Source organism: Glycine soja, chromosome 20 (genome assembly GCF_004193775.1).
Source record: "Glycine soja cultivar W05 chromosome 20, ASM419377v2, whole genome shotgun sequence".
Taxonomy (NCBI): domain Eukaryota; kingdom Viridiplantae; phylum Streptophyta; class Magnoliopsida; order Fabales; family Fabaceae; genus Glycine; species Glycine soja.
Window position 1 is genome coordinate 30,792,750 of NC_041021.1, and position 14,089 is coordinate 30,806,838.

A 14,089-nucleotide genomic window follows, 5' to 3' on the forward strand; every position below is an offset into this window, starting at 1 on the left:
AATAGACCTCCTCAACATCAGCAGCAAAATCAACCACAGCAGAGCAATTATGACCTTTCCAGCAACAGATACAACCCTGGATGGAGGAATCACCCTAACCTCAGATGGTCCAGCCCTCAGCAACAACAACAGCAACCTGCTCCTTCCTTCCAAAATGCTGCTGGCCCAAGCAGACCATACATTCCTCCACCAATCCAACAACAGCAACAACCCCAGAAACAGCCAACAGTTGAGGCCCCTCCACAACTTTCCCTCGAAGAACTTGTGAGGCAAATGACTATGCAGAACATGCAGTTTCAGCAAGAGACCAGAGCCTCCATTCAGAGCTTAACCAATCAGATGGGACAATTGGCTACCCAATTGAATCAACAACAGTCCCAGAATTCTGACAAGCTGCCTTCTCAAGCTGTCCAAAATCCCAAAAATGTCAGTGCCATTTCATTGAGGTCGGGAAAGCAATGTCAAGGACCTCAACCCGTAGCACCTTCCTCATCTGCAAATGAACCTGCCAAACTTCACTCTATTCCAGAAAAAAGGTGATGACAAAAATTTACCTAACAATTTCTATGCAGGTGAATCTTCTTCCACAGGTAATTCTGATTTGCAGAAGCAGCACATTCCCCCTCTTCCATTCCCTCCAAGAGCAGTTTCCAACAAAAAAATGGAAGAGGCAGAGAAAGAGATCTTGGAAACGTTTAGAAAAGTAGAGGTAAGCATACCTCTCTTGGATGCAATAAAGCAAATTCCAAGATATGCCAAATTCTTGAAGGAGTTGTGCACTAATAAGCGGAAGCTTAAAGGAAGTGAACGGATTAGCATGGGCAAAAATGTCTCCGCATTGATTGGTAAATCTGTTCCTCAAATTCCTGAAAAATGCAAAGATCCAGGTACATTCAGCATACCTTGTATCATAGGGAATAGTAAGTTTGACAATGCCATGCTAGATTTAGGAGCTTCTGTTAGTGTTATGCCTCTGTCTATTTTTAATTCTCTATCTCTAGGTCCCTTGCAGTCAACTGATGTGGTAATTCATTTAGCTAACAGAAGTGTTGCCTATCCTGTTGGTTTCATAGAAGATGTCTTAGTTAGAGTTGGTGAACTGATTTTCCCTGTTGATTTTTATATCTTGAATATGGAAGATGGATTTTCTCAAGGATCAGTTCCCATCATTCTAGGCAGACCCTTTATGAAAACTGCTAGAACTAAGATAGATGTTTATGCAGGCACACTGTCCATGGAGTTTGGTGATATAACTGTTCATTTTAATATTCTGGATGCTATGAAATACCCATCTGAAGATCTTTCTGTATTTCGTGCTGAAATAATTGACCATGTTGTTGATGAATACATGACTGATCTTTATTCTAATCTGCATGCCTCTCACTCTTCATGCATTGAGTCTGAAATTGTACTTGATCATATGTCTGAATTTGATGCTGAGAGTGAATCTGAGAGTGATATTGATTGCATGCCTGGTGGTGGTGTTTTACCTCTTGAGATTGATTTTATAGAGTCAGATAGGACTAACCATGTTTCAGGAAGTACACATACCTCTGACTTTCTTTATGAGGTAAAGGCTGAGAAACCATCTCCTTCTACCACTGTCCAGCCGACCACACCAGAATTGAAGCCTCTGCCATCAAATTTAAAATACGCTTACTTGGATGATAGCAAGAGTTTTCCAGTGATTATATCTGCCTCCCTTGCTGATGAGCAAGAGGAGAAGTTGTTGTCAGTTCTCAAGAAGCATAAGAAGGCTATAGGCTGGACCCTGGCGGACATTCTTGGTATTAGCCCATCCACATGTATGCATCGAATAAATTTAGAAGATGGAGCTAAACCAGTAAGACAGCCACAGAGAAGACTCAACCCGGTGATTCTTGATGTAGTGAAGAAGGAGATAACCAAGCTTTTGCAAGCTGGAATCATTTATCCTATCTCCGACAGCCAATGGGTGAGTCCCGTCCAGGTAGTCCCGAAAAAGACTGGCCTCACAGTGATCAGAAATGAGAAGGAGGAGCTGATTCCTACTCGGGTGCAGAACAATTGGAGAGTCTGCATTGACTATAGGAGGCTGAACCAGGTTACCAAAAAGGACCATTTTCCCCTGCCATTCATTGACCAGATGCTTGAACGCCTGGTAGGTAAATCCCACTACTGTTTCCTTGATGGTTTTTCTGGTTATATGCAAATTACTATTGCTCCTGAGGATCAGGAAAAGACTACATTCACCTGCCCCTTCGGCACTTTTGCTTATAGGAGGATGCCTTTCGGCCTGTGCAATGCCCCTGGTACCTTCCAGCGGTGCATGATTAGTATTTTCAGTGATTTTTTAGAAAATTGCATAGAGGTGTTTATGGATGATTTCACTGTATATGGATCCTCTTTTGATGGTTGTTTGAATAGTTTGGAAAAAGTTTTGAATAGATGCATTGAAACTAACCTTGTTCTAAATTTTGAAAAATGTCATTTTATGGTTGAGCAAGGTATAGTTTTAGGCCACATTATTTCCAATAAGGGTATTGAAGTAGATCCTGCAAAAATTTCTGTTATTTCACAATTGCCTTACCCCTCTTGTGTGCGAGAGGTGCGATCTTTTCTTGGTCATGCAGGATTCTACAGGCGCTTTATAAGGGATTTTAGCAAAGTAGCCCTTCCACCGTCCAACTTGTTGCAAAAGGAGGTGGAGTTTGACTTTAATGACAGATGCAAAGAGGCTTTTGATTGCCTCAAAAGAGCGTTGACTACCACCCCCATCATCCAGGCACCCGATTGGACAGCCCCTTTTGAGCTTATGTGTGATGCATCAAATTATGCATTGGGGGTTGTCCTTGCTCAGAAAATTGATAAATTGCCCAGGGTGATATATTATGCTTCTAGGACTTTAGATGCTGCCCAAGCAAATTATACTACTACTGAGAAAGAGCTTCTAGCCATAGTTTTTGCTCTTGAAAAATTTCGATCTTATTTGCTTGGTACTCGCATTATTGTTTATACTGACCATGCAGCTCTAAAGTACTTGTTGAAGAAGGCTGATTCTAAGCCTAGGTTGATCCGATGGATGCTCTGGCTCCAAGAGTTTGACTTGGAGATCCGTGATAGGAGCGGAGCACAAAATCTAGTTGCTGATCATTTGAGTCGGATCGAACGTGTCTCTGATGCAGATTCACCTATTCGGGATGATTTCCCGGATGATCATTTGTATATATTGTATAGTATTTCTGACTCTCTTTCTACTCCCTGGTTTGCTAACATTGTCAATTATTTAGTTGCCTCTGTTTTTCCTCCCTTAGCATCTAAGGCCCAAAAAGATAAGATTAAAAGTGATGCTAAGCATTTTATTTGGGATGACCCCTACTTGTGGAAATTGTGCAGTGATCAGGTCATTAGACGGTGCATTCCAGATCATGAGACTGACTCAGTCCTGCAGTTCTGTCATTCTTCCGCACCGGGAGGTCATCTGGGTGTTCAAAGGACAGCTCGCAAAGTGCTTGATTGTGGTTTTTATTGGCCCACCATCTTTAAAGATGCGTGGAAGATCTGCAGCACTTGTGAGCAGTGTCAAAGAGCAGGAAATACACTTACATGGCGACAACAAATGCCTCAGCAACCTATGCTATTCTGTGAGGTGTTTGATGTCTGGGGTATAGATTTCATGGGTCCTTTTCCTGTCTCTTTTGGTTATGTTTATATTCTCCTTGCAGTTGATTATGTTTCAAAATGGGTGGAAGCCAAGCCCACTAGAACTAATGATGCTAAAGTTGTCGCAGACTTTGTCAAGTCTAATCTGTTTTGCAGGTTTGGAGTACCTAAAGCAATTGTTAGTGATCAAGGAACCCATTTTTGCAACAGGACAATGCATGCCCTGCTTAAAAAGTACGGGGTGGTACACAGCGTATCCACACCATACCACCCCCAAACTAATGGACAGGCAGAAATTTCTAACAGGGAAATCAAGAGAATTCTAGAGAAGATTGTGCAGCCAAGCAGGAAAGATTGGAGTACCAGGCTTGATGATGCTCTCTGGGCACATCGGACTGCCTACAAAGCACCCATAGGAATGTCTCCTTATCGGGTTGTCTTTGGAAAGGCATGTCATCTTCCAGTGGAAATTGAGCACAAAGCATACTGGGCAATGAAGACTTGCAACTTCTCTATGGATCAAGCTGGCGAGGAAAGGAAGTTGCAACTAAGTGAGTTAGATGAAATCCGCCTAGAAGCCTACGAGAATGCCAAGTTCTACAAAGAAAAGACCAAGAAGTTCCATGATAGCATGATAGTTAAAAAAGACTTCGTGGTTGGGCAAAAAGTGTTATTGTATAATTCTAGGCTTGGACTCATGAGTGGTAAGTTGAGGTCTAAGTGGATTGGTCCTTTTGTTGTTACTAATGTTTTTCCTTATGGTACAGTTGAGATCAAAAGCGACTCCATAAACAAGAGCTTCAAGGTCAATGGACATCGACTTAAGCCATTCCTCACGAACCCTTCTTTAGTGGACGTAGTGGTGGAAGAGACTTCCTTACTCCACCCTACTCTTCCTCCACCATGACTTAGGGAGTTTTTCTTTTCCTATCTCCTTCTTTGCTTTTATTACACTTGTCCGATTCTCTTTGATGATTTAATTGTTTTTAATCTTTTAATTGTGCTACATTGAGGACAATGTGTTGTTTAAGTATGGGGGGGGGGGAGTGTTCTTTGGTTTTGCTAGTTTTGTTGGTTTTGTTAATTTGTTAGTTGTGTTAATTTGTTAATGTTGTTAGTTTCGTCGGATTTTCAGTTTAATATTTTGGGTCAATTTCATGTGCACGTACGACTTTGCATGTTTTTCTTTGAATTATAGGATATGTTCAAGAAATGGGTAATTGTTTTGAAAATAAAAGTTCTTGACATTTTGTGACTTGAAATCCTTGATTCTTCTCTACATGTCATGATAGTTTTGAAAGCTCAATTTGAAAGTGATGATTTTACCTTTGTGAGAATTTGAGCCATCCATCATTATAATCATTTGGTGTGTTTTGCCCCATTGATTGCTTGCACAATAGCCTTGGCTTGATTCTTGTTGATGCGTCCTAATTCACATGCATATTTGGAAATGATTAAGGCAATTTTGTTCTTATAAGCTTCTAGCCAAATGGACTTACCTTGAATTAATTCCTTTGATAGCCCTTTTGAGCCTTGTTTCCCTTTCCTTGTTTTGAAGCTCACTACAAGCCTTAAGTGAAAAACCATGATATTACCATATCCTTAAGGAATTTTGGAGCTTTGGAATTGTTTTGGGAATAAGTGTGGGGGGTTTTTGTTTCATTGGACAACTTGTTTTGTTGGCTATGCTTCATGATGTATTTTGGGCCATACTTGAGGTACATTGTATATTGGTTAAATGTTGGACATGCTGAATGAAATGTTGTTTCTCAAAGGCTAAAGAGTAAAAAAAAAAAAAAAAAATCGAAAAAAAAAAAGAGAAAAGCAATAAAGTTGAGTGAATAAGATCTTAAATGGCACAAGAATGATGAAACTCTTGGTTCTACTCTTCATGTTTAATTTTTATCTTTACTTCTTTTTATTTTTTTCTTAATATGCACTTATTCCCCTTTGCTCCTCTATTCCTTTGGGATTTAGCCACTTATTCCATATTTCTCCATACCTTGTCCTTGGCCCCATTACAACCTTAAAAGACCTTTTGATCCTCATGTGCTTGTGTTTATGGGTTGATTGTCAATTTTAGAATCTTGCCAAGTTTATGTGGTGTTTGCTTTCATGGGTGCTTTGAGGGTAAATAGTAGCCTAGACACTTGAGAGATAGAGTGTATATCTTGTGAGGCTTTATCACTTTTCATTCTTGAGCTGATTAACTATTTTGCCATGATTGGGTTGCTTGGATGATTTTCATGAATGTCTTGACTTTTTGGATCTCCTTATGTTAGATGTTACCCATTCCTTTCATTCCTTGATGTTCATTGAGAAATATGTGAATGTTTTTGTTTGTCTCCCTTTCATATCCTTGGATTTTGTTCTTTGTTTCATTTTGCCCAGGAGTGCAAAAGGCTAAGTATGGGGGGTTTTGATGTGCCATCATTTTCTTCTATTTTCTAAACCCTTTTTGCACCATTTTAATTATTGATTGGTCTTAATTGTCAATTAATTAGGCAGTTTTATTATTTGGGCTCATTTAGCTAATTTGATGTTTTTAATCTAATTTCAGGAATTAATGAAACATTGGGCTTAATCCGGATTTTGGTTGTGGACTTGAAGAGGGCAAATAAAGCAGCGCTTACCTTAGTTAATTTCTAATTAGGAAATTTCGCAATTTTATTTTATGTTGTTCAGTGTTTATTTCGTTTTGGGCCAGAGTATTGTAATAGGGCCCAGTGACTTTGAGTGACTCTTTTTAAATAGCTGCCTTGGGATTCGTGAGGGCATTCTATTCTGTTATGCTATTCATTATTCAGAGCTTTGTTTTAGGGTTTTCGTTTTTCTGTTTTGACGTTTCTGAGTTCGTAATGCAATTTTACGTTTTCTGCTTCTAATTACAATTTCGTTCTTGCTTCTTCTTCTACTCTCATTTATGTTTCTGTTCCATTTTACATTTCTGTTTGTTTACGTTTCTGTTCATTTACGTTTCTGCTTCATGTTTCATTTGCGTTTTCTGTTTGAATCCATGGAAGGCTAGATTTTCTGGTGTTGTTTCCTTTTGAGGACGAAGCCCAACCCTCTTTGAGGTTTCGTTTGTAATGTGGTTTCCTGGCAGTTTTCCCTTCACCAGTTATCCCAATTTCGTGAATATTAATCAGTGCACGCTTCGTGTTCGATTAATTGCCTCTGAGCCTAACTTGCGTTCATGCTTAATGGACGAAGGGCTAACTGGTGTATGTGGTGCCTAATCACGAATTGAAAACCCTAAGTTGATTTTCGCTTAGTAAATTGAAATAGGGTTGGATTAAGTGGTTGACTGTTAGGGACGAATTCTCCATAACCCAGGATAAGAGAGTGGCTTCTGAATCAGAGGAAACAACCCGTTTTTAATATTAGTAGTTTCGTATTCCATTTTATTTGTTCTGCTCTTTAATTACCAAACAACCAAACCCCCCCCCCCCCATCGTTACTGTTATTGCAAGTATATTATGAACATTTGGCTTGTCACTGCTCGTTGGGAAACGACCTAGGATCACTTCCTAGTTACTGCATTTTCATGTTTATTTGATTCGGGTACGGCCTCGATCAGGACTCTCAGTCCGATGTGCAAGATCTAGGAGCCCACCTTGTCCATGGATACCCTGACGTGGAACAACTAAGGATTTTGGTAAGTACATTTGCACCCACTATGGGGTCGCAGTAAAATATACCTCGCGGCCTCTCTCTCTTTCACCCATGATTAGCACACGGTCTGGCCTCAGAGGCAAGACCCCTTTCAAAGGCTCCAATCTTCCTCCAACAACAATGTCAAATACCGATACTCACCAACAACTCCAAACCCGCATTGTAGAGATGAAGTGACGCCATGAAGAGGAGCTTCTCTCCTTACACAATGCCTAAGCGCAGTCAAAGGGAATCACATCCCTTACACACAGTCAACACCCAAGATTCTCCTAATCTCTCCCTCATACACTATCCTGAAGGGCAGACTACTCGTCGACACCCCTTTGTCGACACAATGCCTAAGCGCAGTCAAAGGGAATCACATCCCTTACACACAGTCAACACCCAAGATTCTCCTAATCTCTCCCTCATACACTATCCTGAAGGGCAGACTACTCGTTGACACCCCTTTGTCGACTACATCATGGAAGTTGACATACCCGTAGGTTGGAAACCACTCAACCAAGAACAGTATGATGGAACCACGGATCCAGATGAACATTTGGACACTTTCCTCACCTACGCGAATCTATACACCAATGACGATACAATCCTGTGTCATGTCTTCCCAAGGTCCCTAAAAGGGGAGGCATTAACCTAGTACGGTGGACTCCCTCTAATGTCCATCGACAGCTTTGACACTCTTGTCGAGCATTTTAGTTCGCAATATACAACCAGTCGGTCACACCATATGACATTCGCCGCTCTGGCCAGCCTGCGAAAAGTAGATGATGAATCTCTCTGGAAATTCATGGATAGGTTTGGGCACATTATTGTTTTGATTCAAAATCTCAATCCAAAGGTAGCATTACAATCCATGCTCCTTGCTCTATGGCCTGGTAAGTTTATGGACAATCTGTGCAAAAAAAAAAAAACCCTAGTAGCATGGACGAGTTGCGCGAATGAGCCAAAGGCTACATCCAGATGGAAGAGATGTCCAAGTTCAGAAATTAGGTCTGACAAGTTGCACAAAATAACAACAAGAAAAAGGCATAAGTCAGACAAACGTCAGCCTCTCCCAAAAGGGCCCAGGCATAAGCGTCACACACCCCTAATGGCCAAGCACACTAAATCCTTGAGGAGGCCTTCAACACGGAGGTACCTATAAAACTACCTTCACTACTTCCTCCCAGGGTAGGGTTAGACAGGACCAAATATTGCAGATATCATCACAGTTACGGTCACAACACAAAAGATTGTTAGGCCCTGAAAGACAAAATAGAAGAGCTCATAAAGGTTGGGTATATAGCCTAGTTTTTGAAAAGGTCGGACAGTCATGCAGCAGGAGCGACACCTAAAGGACACCAAGACAATCGCCACAGAAACCACGATGCCGATAGAAGAAGAGACAGAGCAAAAGATCGAGGAAGACAGAGACAACACTAGCAAAGACGCGAGCGACAACCTCTGCAAGCACAAGAAAATGAGCCTGCCCAATAAATCAAAGGTGTAATCAACACCATTGTGAGCGGATTTTCCTATGGAGGGCAGTCCAGTATGTCTCACAAACGCCACCTTCACGCTATCTGGGACATTGACATCAACTAAGTCGACCTACCATCCCCTTGAAGTCTCTCTCCTATCACTTTCACCGATAGAGACTTCAAAGGTATCAACCCTATTAATCAAGACAACCCCATAGTTGTCTTTATCATAATCGCCAACTTCATGGTGTTCAAGGTCCTCATCAACTAGGGAAGCTCCATTAACATCGTATACTGGAAGACATTCCAAAGTCTTAAAGTCTCTTCTGATTTGGTCCAGCCTCACTTTGGTCCACTTATTGGCTTTGTAGGAGAAATAGTATAGACCAGAGGCTATGTCGACCTATTGACTACCTTTGACCAAGGCCAACTCTCTAGGAGCTTTACAATTAGGTACTTAATCATTGATGCAAATACCACTTACTTTTCTTTGATTGGCAAGAAAATGCTAAACAAGCTCGGAGTCATCATCTCCACATTGCATCTTAAGAAGAAGTTCCTAATCTATCCACACTACACAGAGAGATCATGACTATCAAGGAATATCAAAAGCAGGCACGACAATGCTACACTAAAAGCCTGAAAGTGGCACCCTATCCTTCCACCAGGGAGCCTGCTAGGCCTCACCTCACAGTGGGTGGTGGTACTCAAGTCATGATCATGGACAAAGGGTCTCTAGTCTAAGCCCTGACTGTCTACCAAGCAATCATGGATGATGTATTCAATGTAGATCCATGCAACGACACTATTGATAGAGGCCTAAAGCCTTTTGAAGAACTTGCCAAACTGCAGCTTGGACCCAAAACCGAGCAGTGTACATAGCTCAATTGGGACCCCACCAGCTATGAACATAGATGCATAGTTGATGTCCTACACAGGAACACAAACCTGTTCATGTGGCAGCCATCTAACATGTCGGGCATCCACCCCAGCATTATATGCCATAAGCTCCTTATCTATCCCCTGGCCAAACCAATGTCATAGAAGAAAATGAAGATGGGAGAATAACGACACAAAGCAGATAGAGAGGAAGTAGATAAGCTCCTCAAGGACAATTTTATCAGAGAAGTCAGGTACTCTACCTGGCTCGCCAACATCGTCATGGTCAAAAAGGCCAATGACAAATGGCAAATGTGCATCGACTACACCAATCTTAATAGGGCGTGTCCCAAGGATGCATACCCTTTGCCTAGCATTGATAAGCTAGTCGATGGCATGTCTGGGTTCCAAGTTCTAAGCTTTTTGGATGCCTATTTAGGATACAGTTAGATCCGGATGCACGCCCCAGATGAAGAGAAAACAAAATTTATTACTGAAGATGCCAACTTCGGCTACATGGTCATGCCTTTTGGCCTGCAAAATACAGGCACTACATACCAAAGATTGATGGATCAAATCTTCAAATAGCAGATTGAACGAAATTTTGAGGTCTACGTCGATGACATGGTCCTTAAATCCCATAGCATAGCCCAACACACGGTAGACTAGGAAAAGGTATTCGGAGAAATATGCAAATATGGCATGTGCCTCAACCAGGAAAAATGCACTTTCAAGGTCAGTGAAGGCAAGTTCCCAGGCTTTAAGATCACACACCAAGGAATAGAAGCCAACCCCGACAAATGCACAACCATACTAGAGATGCACAATCCTACCAATGTCCAAGAAGTCCAAAAGCTGAATGGTAGACTAGCATCCTTGTCCAGGTTCTTCCCCAAGCTTATCGAAAAAATGAAGTCACTCTACAAGTTGCTTAAGAAAACTGAGTCATTCCTATGGGACAATGCCTACAAACAAGCCTTTTTAGCCTTCAAGAAGACTATTGCCACACCATCAGTCCTGAGTCTACCTGGGCCAGGAGTACCCTTACTCCTATATCTCTGAGTATCTGACGAAGCTGTTAACTCATCCCTCATACAAGACAAAGGTAAACACCAACTTCCTATCTACTTTACCAGTCGCATACTTTATGACACTGAGAAGCGCTAACAAATGATAGAGAAGGTGGCATTAGGACTAATTACCTTGGCCTGACGTCTTAGGCCATACTTTCAGAGTCACCAAGTGGTAGTCAAGACAAACTCTCCCATCAAACAGGTTTTGCGAAAGCCTAAACTAGTAGGGAGGATGGTAGCATGGTCCGTAGAACTTTCAGAGTTCAATCTCCAGTACGAACCCCACGGCCCCATGAAGACACAATTCATGGCAAACTTTTTGGCAAAATTTGCTAGAAAATACCAAACCACCCCAAACTAGTGGAGCCTCTACGTTGACGGCGCGTCCAACGTGAAGGGAAGTAGGGCAAGAATCATCCTCGAAGGCCCTAGCAATGTCACTTTAGAGTAAGCCCTCAAGCTCGTAGGGAGGATGGTAGCATGGTCCGTAGAACTTTCAGAGTTCAATCTCCAGTACGAACCCCATGGCCCCATGAAGACACAATTCATGGCAGACTTTTTGGGAAAATTTGCTAGAAAATACCAAACCACCCCAGACTACTGGAGCCTCTACGTTGACGGCGCGTCCAACGTGAAGGGAAGTAGGGCAAGAATCATCCTCGAAGGCCCTAGCAATGTCACTTTAGAGTAAGCCCTCAAGCTCAACTTCAAAGCCTCAAACAACCAGATTATGTATGAGACACTTATAACAGGCCTAAAAGTAGCAAAAGAAGTAGGGGCCAAGAAGCTACGATGCTACATTGACTCGTAGCTTGTCCAGGGGGAAGTTCCGAGCAGATACTAGCTCAAGTACTACCACATAGCCAAAACTCTCATGAAAACTTTGAATGCTTTGAGATGTACTACATACCAGGGAGAGTAACACCGGAGCATACCTGCTCTCCAAGCTGGCCAGCACCAAAAAGACTAGGCACCTCGAGACTATCATCTAGGAGACACTTTAAACTCCCACCATAAACACTAAGGAGGTTATGGCTGGAGAAGAGGAGGAACCAAATTGGATGACCCCCAAAAAAAATTTCCTAATTCGGGGGGTGTTGCCCCCAAATGAGAACGAAGCTTGATGCCTGAAAATGAAAGGCCCACTATTACGTCATCCTTGATGGTGAACTATTCAAAAGAGGGTTGACAACATCCTTGCTCAAATGCTTGAACAGCCAATAGGCAGACTATGTCATGAGAGAACTTCATGAAGGGATTTGTGGCCTTCACAACGGGGGATGCTCCCTTGCAACCAAACTGGTGTATGTCAGCTACTATTAGCCGACACTCAGGGAAGATGCCCTCGACTTCACAAAGAGGTGCATACAATGCCCTCGGCTACCTATGGCACAAAGTCATGATACTCATCAAAGTTGGGGAACCGTCGACGAGGAGGTTGTTGTTCTAGGAACAACACAATGAAGAAAACATGCAGTTCGAAATAGAAACAAAAGATGAAGTCCAAGAGATAACCAGAATCAAAGAGGAAGCCACCAAACTCCAAGCATTAAGAAGATACAACACAAAGGTTCAATCTCGAGCCTTTCAACTCGACGACCTCGTATGGCGACTCTGAGGTGAAGCCAAAAAAGATCCATAAGCAAGAAAGCTTGGAACCAACTAGGAAAGCCAATTAAGGTCATTTCAAGCCTAGGCAATAGATCATACAGGCTACAAGAACTGGATGGTAAAGCAATTCCAATAAAATGGAATGCTACCCATCTAAAGTTCTACTTCAGTTAACCCATTGCAAAGATTGTACTCAATTAACCACATTGAATAAAATTCTACCTCTCTTCACTTTTATAATTTTGTTGTGCCAACTCTACAAAGGCTTGTTAAACCCAAGGTTCATTGTTGGTAAGCCTTGACAAAACCCAGGACAGGCGCATCCCTGGTCACAGCTCCAAAGGCTCGTCAAACCCAAGGTCTATCCTTGGTAAGTCTTACAGTTCCTAAAGCTCGTCAAACCCAATGTCTATCCTTAGTAAGTCTCGCTTCTCCAAAGGATCGTCAAACCCAAGGTCCATCCTTGGTGAGTCTTGTAGCTCCAAAGGCTTGTCAAAACCAATGTTCATCCTTGGTGAGTCTCACAGCTCTAAAGGCTCGTCAAACCCAAGGTCCATCCTTGGTGAGTCTCCTAGCTCCAGAGGCTTGTCAAACCCAAGGTCCGTCCTTGGTGAGTCTCACTTCTCCAAAGGCTCATCAAACTCAAGGTCCTTCCTTGGTGAGTCTCACTTCTCCAATGGCTCATCAAACCAAGGTTCGTCTTTGGTGAGTCTCGCAACTCTAAAGGCTCGTCAAACCCAAGGTTTTTCCTTGGTGAGTCTTGCTTCTCCAAAGGCTCATCAAATCCATGGTCTTTCTTTGGTGAGTCTCACAGCTCCAAAGGCTGGTCAAACCCAAGGTCCATCCTTGGTGAGTCTTTCTTCTCCAAAGACTTGTCAAACCCAAGGTTTGTCCTTGGTGAGCCTCAACCCATCTTCACGGGCTTGTCAAACCCAAGGTCCACCCTTGGTAAGCCTCGCCAAAACCCAAGATGAACGAGTCCCAGGTCCAAAATTTGTTAAACCTAAGGTTTGCCCTTGGTGAGCCCCTTCGCAAAAATCTAAGGTACACAAGGTCTACCCTTGTAAGTTTCCCTATTACTAAAGTTTTATTTGTGCAGGAATACATGTCTGTAGGAACATAAAAACCCAAGGTTCGCCCTTTGTATAAAAACCCAAGGACCACCCTTAGTACACACTCCTACAAAAACCCAAGTCACGCCCTTGGTAAGCTGACTCCTTGGGAACTATGACAGGCATAGCCTAACGTCCATGGTTCCACAAGGTGAAAAGAAGCATCACCAGATAGTTGACAAGACCTTTAACCAAGTGCAAATCAAAACTAACTCCTCATAAGCATCAGGGGAGAAGCTCTACAAAGCGAAAACAAGCACCACCAGATGAGTAACAAGACCTTTAATCAGGTTGAAATCAAACTTAAGATGATCTCATGTCATCTACATATGTATTTCACACAAGACCGCCAAGGTCTTGCTTCCTACACCACCAAGGTATTGCTTCCTACACCGCCAAAATATCACTTATCAAGGCGGCCTATCTATACTACTACAAGTAACAAAGCATTGCATGGATACAAGACATACAAACAGGACAAAATTCGTCAACAAAGGAAAGAAAATGCATTATCAAAGGAAGAAAAAATGTCATAATTACATAGCCATTATGGCCAAAATACAATGATGAAAAACAAAGAAAATGCAGCCTAAACATTGGCATCATTGTCTTGCTCCTCAACATCCTTGATGCA